Genomic DNA, 12,688 nt, shown 5'->3' with positions numbered 1-12,688 from the left:
TTAACTGCGGAAGAACGGGAAAAGAAAGGGTTAACTTGTCACCCCTGCTGCGTTTAAGGGACTCGCTGGGTAGGAAGAGTCGCGTTTTATTTAGCAGGTTTCAGAGTAACAGCGTGTTAGTCTGTATTCGCAAAAAGAAAAGGAGGACTTGTGGCACCTTAGAGACTAACCAATTTATTTGAGCATGAGCTTTCGTGAGCTACAGCTCACTTCATCGGATGCATATTGTGGAAACTGCAGCAGGCTTTATATATACACAGAGAATATGAAACAATACCTCCTCCCACCCCACTGTCCTGCTGGTAATAGCTTATCTAAAGTGATTTCCAGCACAAATCCAGGTTTTCTCACCCTCCACCCCCCCACACAAATTCACTCTCCTGCTGGTGATAGCCCATCCAAAGTGACAACTCTTTACACAATGTGCATGACAATCAAGCTGGGCTATTTCCTGCATAAATCCAGGTTCGGGGTGGGGGGGATGTGAGAACCTGGATTTATGCAGGAAATAGCCCAGCTTGATTGTCATGCACATTGTGTAAAGAGTTGTCACTTTGGATGGGCTATCACCAGCAGGAGAGTGAATTTGTGTGGGGGGGTGGAGGGTGAGAAAACCTGGATTTGTGCTGGAAATCACTTTAGATAAGCTATTACCAGCAGGACAGTGGGGTGGGAATAGGTATTGTTTCATATTCTCTGTGTATATATAAAGCCTGCTGCAGTTTCCACGATATGCATCTGAGGAAGTGAGCTGTAGCTCACGAAAGCTTATGCTCTAATAAATTGGTTAGTCTCTAAGGTGCCACAAGTCCTCCTTTTCGTTTTATTTAGCGTGTAGCAGAAACGGATCGAAGAATGGGAGCGATTCTTGGCTCTTTGGGGTGCGCTCAGTTCACGCTGCAACCTCCCATTCAACCGGTCACCCCCCCACTTCACTGTCAAGCCCCGCACCGTTTTGGAGGCTCAGTGTTGCATCCCATTTGTTTAGAGAAGGGCCCCTCCTCTCTTGTGGAAAGGAGACAGAAGGGATATGTGTGTAAAGTAAAGGAAGCAATGGGTCTCTTCCCCCCCTCTCTGTTTGCAACCTGCTAGTTACTGCTGCTGACAGGTTTCAGAGTAGCAGCCCTGTTAGTCTGTATCCGCAAAATGAACAGGAGGATTTGTGGCACCTTAGAGACTAACCAATTCATTTGAGCATAAGCTTTCGGGGGCTACAGCCAACTTCATCAGATGCATAGGATGGAACATATAGTAAGAAGATTATATATATAATAATATATATAATTATATATATAATATATAATATATATTAATATATATGATATACACACACATAGACACACCTACAGAAAACATGAAAAGGTGGAAGTAGCCATGCCAACAGTAAGAAGCTAATTAATTAAGATGAGCTATTATCAGCAGGAGAAAAAAACTTTTGTAGTGATAATCAAGATGGCCCATTTAGACAGTTGACAAGAAGGTGTGAGGATACTTAACAGTGGGGAAATAGATTCAGTTTGTGTAATGACCCAGCCACTCCCAGTCTCTGAGCTTGAATTAATATGCAAACTAGATACCTTTAACTTGGGGTTTGAATAGAGACTGGGAGTGGCTATATGTTCCATTCTATGTATCTGATGAAGTGAGCTGTAGCCCACGAAAGCTTATGCTCAAATGAATTTGTTAGTCTCTAAGGTGCCACAAGTCCTCCTTTTCTTTTTTTAGGTCCTGCTGGTATCCCACTAAAACTCTGCTTGCTTTGAAACAGCTGCATCCAACATTTTCTTTAATTCCCAAATACAGTTGGCATGTGCAGTTTAGAAAGACACGCAAGATGGGATCCTGTGGCTAATGTGTGTGACAGTGCAAAACAGCAGCCCCAGCCTGCTATGGGGCAGCAGAACTGCAGGAGGGAATCTGGTAAGCTGCTCTTTTAATAATAATGCATAGCACCTGCACGTGCTGCATCTTCCAAGGACCGTACATTAATTAATTCATTATTTTAAAAGCCTAATTAGTGCCCAAACCTTTCCTTTTTAGTGCTACAATAATGATAGGTCTCTTTTTGCAGCCTTAACAAACAAATTAAAAGCCTGAGTGCGGATTTCACTTTTAATCATTAGAAAAAAATAGCCATTTTTGTTAATTGTTTTAAAGCTTTGCCTTGGTTTTCGTGTAAAAAAGAAATGATCTAGTCATAAAATAGGCAGGACAACCCACCATGAAATTCACATACAGATGGTATTATTGTTTTTATAATTATTATTTGTTTGTATTATTGTAGCTCTTCAGAGCCCTAGTCATAGAGCAAGACCCTGTTGTGTGAGGTGCTGTACAAACACAGAACAAACTGTCCCAAAGAGCTTAGCTGCCTTGAACTTTAAACAGGATGAAACTTTAAACAAATGAGGGATGCAACAAAATTATCCATGTAAGAAACATAAAAAGCCACATGGGTTCCTTCTGTGGAGCGATGGCTCCCAAACTTTTTCATGCTGTGACCTCCTCACGTCAGATAACACGACCGCGAGGGGTCTGAGAGGTGGTGATGGGGTTGGAAAATTAAAGACTCGAAAAACAGGTTCTGCCCCTGCGGGAGCGGGGAATTTGCAGAGCGAGCCCACCCTGTGCTCACCTGGCAATGGTAGCTCCTGTCCCACATGGCTGGCTGGGCTTGGGTCCCCATTCTGGGCATTGCAGCCTGGTCCCTGGTGTGTGGGTTTGTGTCACAGCACTACACAGGTTTGGCCTGCTCCCTCTAATGGAGGAGTGGCTGGGCCAAATTTGAGTGAGTGGCGTTGTGAGTCCGTGCGCCATGAGCCAAGCCGTAACACCTGGAGCAGGGATTTGAGCCCTGCAAGATGGGAGCCTCTTCAGCTGGGACATATTCTGGCTTTCTTACATTTTCTTTTTTTCCTCTCTTTTTTCAAAATCTCTCCCCCTCCCCCTCCACCCCCCCGGCACCCTTTTGCGACCCTTTCTGGGAGTTGCGACACACAGTTTGGGAAATGCTGCTGTAGAGTTAATAACTCTGTAACCTCAGCTCCACGGTTCTCTATTCTGTAATTTTCCAGAATAAAGTGAGGGGAAACCAAATTTTTGTGGAATGAGGGTAACCTTGGGACTAAAATGAGAGACTTTCCGCCAAACCAGGATCATTGGCAGGTATGTTGCTGAGCCATAGGAGGAGGCATGCACTTATTCTACCTATGCTGGTTCTGCCGGTTCTGTGGCTAAACAATACTTGAATCTTAGCAGCAGCCCAGTCTGGCATCTTGTGCCAGCATTCAGTTTTTGCTTTCTAAGTTAACTTGGTTGATGATGTGATGAGCTTTCCTGACTCAAAAAGGTCCATTCTTTGGAGTCTGTCTCCAAAGAAGCCTGTGTTTTAGGCTGTTATTTAACCTCTGGAAAAAGAACCTTTTGGGCTTGAAAAATTATTGCTAGCCCCATTTAAAAGAGTCATATTATATACCTTGTTCACTTTTGCCCATGGAGGTATTTGGTGCTTTGTTCTCTAAGTGCACATACTGTGTACTTGATTAAATCAGATTCTGGTTCTTCTCGTTTTTTTTAATTTCAACATCCCTCTACACACACCATTGTTTGTGACTTAAAGCAGGGCTCTTGTTCTGGATTCTTGAGCCTTGTACCATTAATCATTGGTGTTTGTGTTTAAATTCAATGACTTTTGCCCACTTGTAGCAAATTTAAAACTTTTATTAAAGCTAATGTTAAAAAAATTATATAATACATAGGTTGAGAAAAGTGCCTGTACATCTGGGTATAGTGCTTAGATTATCCACAAACAAAAGTTTGTTTTTAAAAGTCATGTGATACGTAGAGTACATAATCGGCAATAACCCAGATTTAGGTGAATAGATTTAACAATACAGTTTAGATATTAGAATCCGAATACTCGTGTACATCATTCATGAAAAGTTGTACAGAGATTTGGTTGTGGAAAGAAAAATATATCAATGACTGGAGATTGTCCCTCAGTATTTGAGAATTATGTAGGTTGTCCATTTAGAAAAAACAGTCCATCAGGGAAGTATTTGAGTTACTTTCCTGATTGTGCTTCTCATCGGCACACTAGCTCATCCCTCCTGTTATTGCCGATGTACGGTGATGGTTCTAGGTAGATGTCCCTCGACCACCTGATGGTGTCCGATACTGTGCTGAATGGAATGCATATTCCTGTTTTTGTGTCTTTTTGTAACTTAAGGTTTTGCCTAGAGGGATTTTCTGTGTTTTGAATCTGATTACCCTGTAAGGTATTTACCATCCTGATTTTACAGAGGTGATTCTTTTACTTTTTTCTTCTATTAAAATTCTTCTTTTAAGAACCTGATTGCTTTTTCATTGTTCTTAAGATCCAAGGGTTTGGGTCTGTGTTCACCTATGCAAATTGGTGCGGATTTTTATCAAGCCTTCCCCAGGAAAGGGGGTGTAGGGTTTGGGGAGGATTTTGGGGGGAAAGACATTTCCAAGTGGGCTCTTTCCCAGTTATATATCTGTTAGACGCTTGGTGATGGCAGCAATAAAGTCCAAGGGAAAAAGGAAAATAGTTTGTACCTTGGGGAAGTTTTAACCCCAGCTAGTAAAAATTAGCTTAAGAAGTTTTCATGCAGGTCCCCACATCTGTATCCTAGAGTTCAGAGTGGGGAAGGAACCTTGACATATTCCGCATTCTCTCAGCACTTGTTCGTTACTGGTGTCCCATGCGCCCAAGGCTCTGATGGTCAGTGCGTGTGTCTGAACCTGGTAATCCTTAGCTCTCAAGGTTTCTGCCAGAGGGGTGCATAGGTGCTCTGCACCCACCAGCAACCAAGCTCCACGCTCCCCACCTTTTCCTCCTCCCCTGAGTGCGCCACGTCTCCACTCCTCTACCTACCTCCCATTGTTTCCTGCCCGGCCGTTTCCAAACAGCTGTTAGCAAGATCCGGGAGGGAGCGGGAGGAGCGGGAATGTGGCGTGCTCAGGGGAGGAGGCGAGGGCGGGGTTTTGGGGAAGGGGTTGGAATGGGGGCGGGGCCCCATGGAAGGGTTGGAGTGGGGGCAGGGCCGGGGCTCTGAGCGGGGGTCGAGCACCCAGAGGAAAGACGGAAAATTGGCGCCTACGGAGGGGTGTATTTCTCCAACTTTTGAGCTTGGGCATCGTGGAAGGCCGGGGTCCTGTTTTCGAAGGGCACTGTGATATCCACCATGATGATCTTCTTCCGGTCCTCGTTGGTGATGATGATGATGTCTGGCTGTTGGTTCTGGGGATGGCAGAGTTTATGGCAACCTTCCCCAGGGGTGGCGTGGTGGCTCTGGCCAGGCGATCTTGGATGGTGTTGCATTACAGCTACCAGGCTCTGGAATGGGGCTTGCAGCTACACAGGACGTGGGGTAGGAGTACTTCATTCAGACCAGAATGGGGTATAAAACCCGATCTTGTTTGCTCTGCTGTACTTATGGACTGTGGAAACTTGCCACATTGCCATGGTAATATAAAACTATAACAAACAAATAACTCTGCCTAGTTCAAATGGGACTCAGAAGAACTTTAAGGAATCTGGTTTATAAACTTTCAAAAATTAGGAAATAAATCAAGATCTTTGTTTGATTCTTAAATCATTCTGCAGTGCTCATTGCATCTCATATGGCATGTATAATTTCTCAGTGGGTAAAGCCCTCCGTGGTCCCTGTCACTCAAATCGGGGATAGTAAATGATCACTCACGCACAGACACACACACAGACACACACACACGTTATTGAGAAACAATCTGAGCTTTCTTCAACTTCAATTGGCAGCTCAGGTAACTCCCATTAACTTTCAATTGGCAACTAACTCCCATTGACTTCAAAGGGCTTAGCCTGAGTGAAGACATCAGCATATGTCCCATCCTCTGTAATTCCTCTTTACTAAAAACCTTTGTGCGAAAAGCATCTTTCTGAAGAGTTCATGGCCCTATCCTCCAGCCATTCACCCTGTTGGTTAAAGGTAAAGTAGTTTTGAGGCAGTAGAAGAGATTTGTGGCTCCAGGTGAGAAAATAACATGCCAGTGTTCTCAGAACAAAGAAAGAAAAAAAGGCCAACACCTTTCTTTTGGGCAAAGCTTGAATGCAGCCCTGTCCTTGTCTGGCCTCTCGGTTGATTGAACTCTTCTTTGCTCATCCATCTGTCCTTTTCCATACATGTCTGCCTCCCTCCTCCTCTGCCCATTTCCGCTCATTTCCTTTGCTCTCCCTGACACTTTTCCTCCCACTTTATTTTGCAGAGTGTTGTTCATGCAAACTGTCCACACTTCGCAGGTTGTTGTGTTCTGTGTAGTTGTAGTCGCATTGGTCCCTCTCACCAACTGAAGGTGGTCCAATAAAAGATAATTGCCTCACCCTCCTTGTCTCACACTTCACTGAAGGTAATAAGGGAAATCAAGGAGGCATTGGCAAGGAAGATGTGCAGTTTTGGGTGAGGTCTGAGGGCGATGAGAAGGAAGGCTGTACCAGATGGTGGCAGCTGCGGAGGGGTAGGCTCTTGGCAGCTGTGATGGGAGATGGTGCACGATGTGATGAAGGAGAAGCAGGGAGGGGAGGAGAGAGAGGCAGGTGGTCTTTTGAGACTGGAGCGGGCTGGAGAAGCTTCTTGGGTAATTTTGAAAGCAGGTGGGAAAATAAAATGAATTAGATGCCGACGTGGCCGGGGAGGCCGTCGAGTTGTTTGGAGATGGGGATGTTGTGGGAAGCAGTGTTCTGAACTGGCTGGTGTCTGACGAAAGGGCAGTTCATTTACAAGCGTGAGGTGTCTTTGGCTCTTAGTCCTTCCTCCCTGGTTCATCCCACTGAACCCAGCTCCCCCTCTCTGGATTCCCTCCTGGGGATTCTCTGGTTCCCCACTGCGGCGGGGAGCACTCCTACCGCATCACCTGTTCAGCACCTCACTCCATGGCTTGCCCATGTGCTTCAGGCCAGTCAAAGGGCCTGCTCAGCCCCAGGGTCCTCACACAATGGCTTGGAAACCAGGGGACTCGGGCTAAGGTATAGACTCTACCTCTCTGATTCAAACTTTCTTTGGGGGCTGCTGACCCACATTAGCTCCCTGTGGTCTGGGATTTAGTAGTGGAGACGGTCCATCACTGAGCTTTTGGGACACACGTCGGGGGGCTCACCGAGCAGGCTCAGAAAAGCCTCTCTTTGTGTTTTAAACGGGCAGATTCTTCCATAGTTCAAAGGGGTCACGTTGTTGGGTCCTGGCTGACAGCTCCATTCTCCAGGCCGGTCTGGAGTTGTGTAGAGATTAGCTCACAGTGGCCCAAAGACTCATTCTCTCCAGAGCAGACTGGTGACAATTTAATGGATACAGTTTTCTGTACAGGTAAAAAAATAAAGACCATACAGACATTTACTGCTCTCCCCTCTGGCTATGCCCACCCTGCTTGGATTTACTTTACGGTGGCCATTGATTAGCCAAATCACAGCATAGCTTCTGTTCTGAGGGGGGGATAGGTTAATTGGCCTCACTATTAAAATATAGCTGTCCAGTGTTCAAGAACCATTTACTGCAGTGGGCGAAGCTTAGCTTTATGGGCAGCATTTCTCTCCTAGTAGAAACTGAAGGATGCTGCATGGAGACGTATTGATAATTTCCACCCTGTTGAAGCCTTCTGGTGCCTTGCCATTGAATGGCGCAGTGATGCGCAAGCTCCACAGTGGCTTTAGGCTTCCATACACTCAGCTTGTTGTGGTGGCAACCCTACAGCTTTCTCCCCTTGCGCTTGAACAGGCAGTTTTCAGATATGCAAACTCAGACAGGGTGGTGTGCAAACATACAAACCATACGGCCGTTAAAGAAGGAATTCTGTTCAAACAATGTGGAGTGACGTATTGTTAGATAGTCCAGGAATTCTCAAGCTAGGACAGCCAACCGCAGCACCCAGAATTCAGGAACTGTCCTGGCCTCTGTTTGAAGAGAGTGGAGTTTGTTCCTCAGGAAGCCCTGCAGTTGTTCTAAGGAGTGACTGTGGCAGGTGAGTTCGCTGCTGGGTTGCAGCATTTTCAACTGGCGAGACACCCCTCCCGCCCTCTTGCTTCTGACCGGGGGCTCCGATTCAACAAAGCACATAAGCATGTGCTTGAGTCCGCCCCTACTAAGCAAAGCACTGAAGCCCATGCTTAAATCCCACTGAAGTCCATGGGAAAAGCACATGCTTTAGTACTTAGCTGAATATGGAGTTTGCATCACTCGTTTTCGGTCAGGATGACTACCCTGGACTGGACAGGGAAAACTTGGAGTAGCTGATCTGCCGTGTGTGCATATCTAGGTTTCTTTGGACTTCGTTCCACATCTCTGTTAATGGCCTTTGAGGGTGTCTGTCCACTGCAGCTGGAAGCAAGCCTCCCAGCTGGGGTGGACAGACACCTGCTAGCTCCGCTCAGGCTAGTGCACTAAAAATAGCCGTGTGGACTTTGTGTCTTGGGCTGGCCACCTGAGAGCACACCCAGAGGGCCAGCCGGCTCTGAACTCGGGTGGCCAGCCCCCGCTGCTGCCTGTGCCACAATGGCCACATAACTATTTTTAGCTCTCTAGCTCCATCATAGCGAGTGCCTTTCTGCCTATCCCAGCTATGGGCGTGTTCCCAGCTGCAGTGCAGACATACCCTGAGAGCTAAGAGGATCGAGCAGTTTTCAGTTAGAGAGAAGACAATGCCCTTTGAAAATGGTTCAGATTGCTTGTGTTAGCCACATTAGACCCGCTTACCTCCCTACAATAAATTGAAACACCTGCCAAACGTTCAGCCTTACTGTCAGATGTCTGGACGTGCAGTTAGTTTGGTCAGGCAGGGGTGTGGCAATGTATTATTGGGGTAGGTCACTCATGCTAGATGAGATTTGCCAGGCAAAGCCATAAGCCCTTTTATTAGCAGGAAGTATCCTACCAGCAATGTTTGTTTTTCATATATACAATTTTAAAAGACACCTTGCTTGGGCATTTTCAACGAGGAGTGCCGTTGCACCCTTCTTGCACAAAAGGACACATTTTCACAGGCTGTTATTCTGAAATGCAGATTAGGCTCTTTCTCGTGATGCTTAACTTTGCTTTGCTTGCTTACTTCACTGTGCTATTAGAATGGGAAGACTGATGTGCATGTGGCTAGGATGTAATGTGCATGGAGAATTTCTGCAAACCAGGCAGACAGCATGGCCCCCATCCTGCAAGGTACTCTGTGCACTAGAGTGACAACATAGAGTCCCACATTGGGCCTCACTGTGCCCATTGATGTGAATGGCGAGCACATACGGGCGCTGGGTCCTCGTGTATGGAGTGACCTGCAGGATCAGGTCCTAAGATCCTAGAAGTTTGAGATGGTAAATACCTACCAGACAGTTGCATGGACAAGGCAAGATACAGTGCCCCAATCGAGGATGTATCCATTTAAACTGATAGCAGACTTGATCTCATGCTGAAGGCTGAGAAGTGAGTTGTTTGGAGGCCAGGAAAAATGTCAGCAGTTAGGGTGATGAGCTATTGCTTCTGGGCATGGGGGAGCATAGCCTGGCTGCAGCATTCTGGGTCAGCTGGGTCTGGATTAATCAGGGGCCCGACTGACCTTTGTCCCTTTCCCTAAACTGAATCTAAAGCTGAAAAAGTTCAGATAAGGGGCATCCTCTCTGATCCTCCCACTCTGTCTCCTTGACCTCAAACAGGATCTCCACGCTTTGCTCCACGACGTCCCCTTCCCATCATGATGGCTTCTCCCAGGAGGCTTCCTGGCCTCTTTCCCTTTCAGAGCCACCCATTAGACACTCCTCCACACCCCCAAACTGCAGGGATTGGAAACAATGGGGTCTCAATCTGTCTGCGTCTTCTGAATAGCCTTGCTTCGTGTGTCAAACCAGAATGTCATTGTGATTTCTTTTCTGGTGTTTTTAGATTTAGGGCTTTCTGAACAGCTTTGAACAAACTACATTTCTTGCTTCGGTCCTTTTACAATAGTATCAATGTGATCTTCCTCTCTGAGGAGGACAGGCACTGTTTCCAATAAGGACTCAAATATAGTTTAAGAATTGCTTATGGTAGAAGAGGCGTTTTGCGAGTGTGACCGAGTTTCCCATGGACTTTTAAAAAAGTGGTTACAAAATCCTCAAGATATTTAAAAAAAACCCCATTTTAAAAAAACGGAATGGAGCAATTTTGAAGGGTGTTAGAACATGCATTGGAGACCAGAGCCTTCTGTCTGTAGAACAGGTGTATCCACAGCAGCCTTGGTGCCAGCGTCCCCTAGCATTGACCTGCCAATGTGCCACCCTGCTCTGTAGGGAACACCTTTGGAAGGGACCATGGGCGAAAGGGGAGTCAAACAGGGACAGGATTCTGCTGTCAGCTACTTCAGTGTAAATGCAGAGTCACTGTACTTAAGTTAGTGGAATACTCCACATTTACACCAGTGTAAATGAGATCAAGAAGGTCAGTTGTTTTTTTGTATAGTGGACACTTGCCCATTATTGGGGATTGGAAGAAAGTCAGTTGTTTTTTTGTGTAGTGGACACTTGCCCATTATTGGGGATTGGAAGAGGGACACCATCTTATTTCATATACACCCCAAACCAGCCCGCACAGGCTAATAACTTTCAGTCACTGCTGTTTTGAACCTCAATCTTCCAAACACTTAGGTCAGATCTACCTTAGATACTTGTTCTGGTATAATAATGTCGGTTAGGATGTGATTCTCTACGACGTTTGTAAAATGGCAAAAATACTTGAGTGTAGATACACTAATACTGACAAAAAAGTCCTTTTGCTGGGGTAGCTTATTTTGTTTGGGGAATGGCATAAGCTGTACTGGCAAAAGAATATTTCTGCTGGTATGAGCTGTGTCTCCACTAGGGGGGTTTGCTAGTACAATACCAGTGTACCAGTGTAGACATGTTTCTGGGGTCATGGGATTACATGAGAATGTCATGGGATTACATGAGAATGTCAGCTTTCTTTTTTTTTTAAATAAAAACGTAAGTCTCTAGCATTTGTCACTTTTGTCCAGCTTGTCCTTGTCCGTCCCTCCACGAATGCAAGTCGACGCCACACCATTCTGTTTTGTTGCGAGCATGCTTTATCATGGGATTGGCCCAGCGCATTGTCCGTCTGCCCAGTGATCGCTTGTGGTCTCTGGGGATGCAGTCACTGATGTGGGTTGTCCACCTATTGTCTTGCTTGCGGACTACATAACCCCGCCCATCTCTGCTTTGCGTCGTGCATTGCCTGCATACATCAGTCACCTCTGTATGCCTTCTGCTCTCATTCGGTATATGATCACAGAGCGTTGGTGTGGGGGTGAATGGGGTTTGACAGCGAAGTACGGCAGAGCATACGCTCTGGCACGTCTTACCAAGCTGAGAAGGTGTTGAGCTAGCGTCCAGGGCAGTAGGGAGTCCGACAGTACCTCTATTACTCTAGGGCAAGCCAGCCAAAGTGGAGGGATACCGCACCTACAGGGCACAAGGGCTGGCACCCCTAATACACTGCTACAAAGTTCTCCTTCCAAACAAGCCACATAAAGCAGAATAAACCGGGACACTGAGCACAGACTCTTGCGTTGGCCTGACCATCACTCACAACCCAGGATAGCACAGGACGAAAACCGGAAAATGGCTAAAAGAATAGTCCAACTATTTGTTGCAAGTCACAACACAAGCCTAGCCCTCATGCTTGTGGAAAAAGCTTGAAAAAGTGATCCCGAAGAGCTCAAAATCCAGAAAGCAAATAACAGGAACCCCCTCCTCACCTTTTTTAATTTTTAAAATCTTGTGATTTCAAAGCCCGTCTCAAGATTCTGGAACACTTGGGTGTTGGCAAATTTGCACGTGGAGGTTACGCCATGAGGAACTGTTCATAGTGGCAAATGCGATACCTGATAGTGTTTGCTGGATCAATCCCTTGGGCTGGATTGGAACCAGAGTCATTTTATGAAAAGGTGATAAGAATTGGTTTATTTTATTTCTTTTATTCTGGGAATATTTTTTTTCAGTGAAAGTTGGCAAACTATGGGATGTTTCTCTGTGTACACAAGGCAATATTTAAAGAGCTCTGCAGTGTTCGTCAGCCTGCAAACAGTTTTCACCTGAGAAAAGAGAGCATCCTGTCCCTACTTATTTCAGATGCTTCCCTTTTCATTAGGAGGAAAAAAACTAACTAAAACAACCAACCCAGCCCAGAGACTGATAACAGGAAAACCAGTAAAATCTGTCTGGGAAATATATAGAGACTAAGAATAACTTTCATCAAGGGAGCCCTGCAGGGAACAATTTGGGCCCATTCGTTCACAACCTTCTTTCTAAAAGCGGCAAAGAGTCCTGTGGCACCTTATAGACTAACAGACATATTGGAGCATGAGCTCCAATGCATCCAACGAAGTGGTATTCACCCACAAAAGCTCATGTTCCAATACGGCTGTTAGTCTATAAGGTGTCACAGGACTCTTTGCTGCTTTTACAGATCCAGCCTAACACGGTTACCTCTCTGAAGCTCTTCTTTCTAAAGGAATTCTGCCCCCATAAGTCTGTTTCACTACAATGGGAATCTGTCCAGAAATGAAGGAAATTTAGTACCAATCTAATCTAGCTCTCTGTCTGATACAGGTTCTTTTTGGTAGGGTAATACATGAGGGAATGACTGTGGTTTTGTGGTTAATGCACAGGAATGGAAGT

At 45.8% G+C, this 12,688-nt stretch overlaps 1 protein-coding gene across 13 annotated transcripts in view; it reads left to right on the top strand.

Annotated features, from left to right (window-relative positions):
* ARSG (arylsulfatase G) overlaps positions 1-12,688 on the top strand; it is an 84,320-nt gene that overhangs the window by 21,104 nt on the left and 50,528 nt on the right. For 6 of the 13 annotated variants that reach the window (XM_073311678.2, XM_078848442.1, XM_073311681.2 and 3 more), the window contains one exon: positions 1,804-1,920. The exons of the other annotated variants lie outside the window; for them this stretch is intronic. The gene's annotated coding sequence lies outside the window, so the exon portion shown is untranslated. Of the gene's footprint in view, positions 1-1,803; positions 1,921-12,688 lie in introns of those variants that run through there. 13 annotated transcript variants of the gene reach the window in all.

Source organism: Lepidochelys kempii, chromosome 14 (assembly GCF_965140285.1).
Source record: "Lepidochelys kempii isolate rLepKem1 chromosome 14, rLepKem1.hap1, whole genome shotgun sequence".
NCBI lineage: Eukaryota > Metazoa > Chordata > Testudines > Cheloniidae > Lepidochelys > Lepidochelys kempii.
The sequence above is the reverse complement of the archived record's forward strand: the minus strand, read 5'-3'. Positions and strand labels throughout refer to the sequence as shown.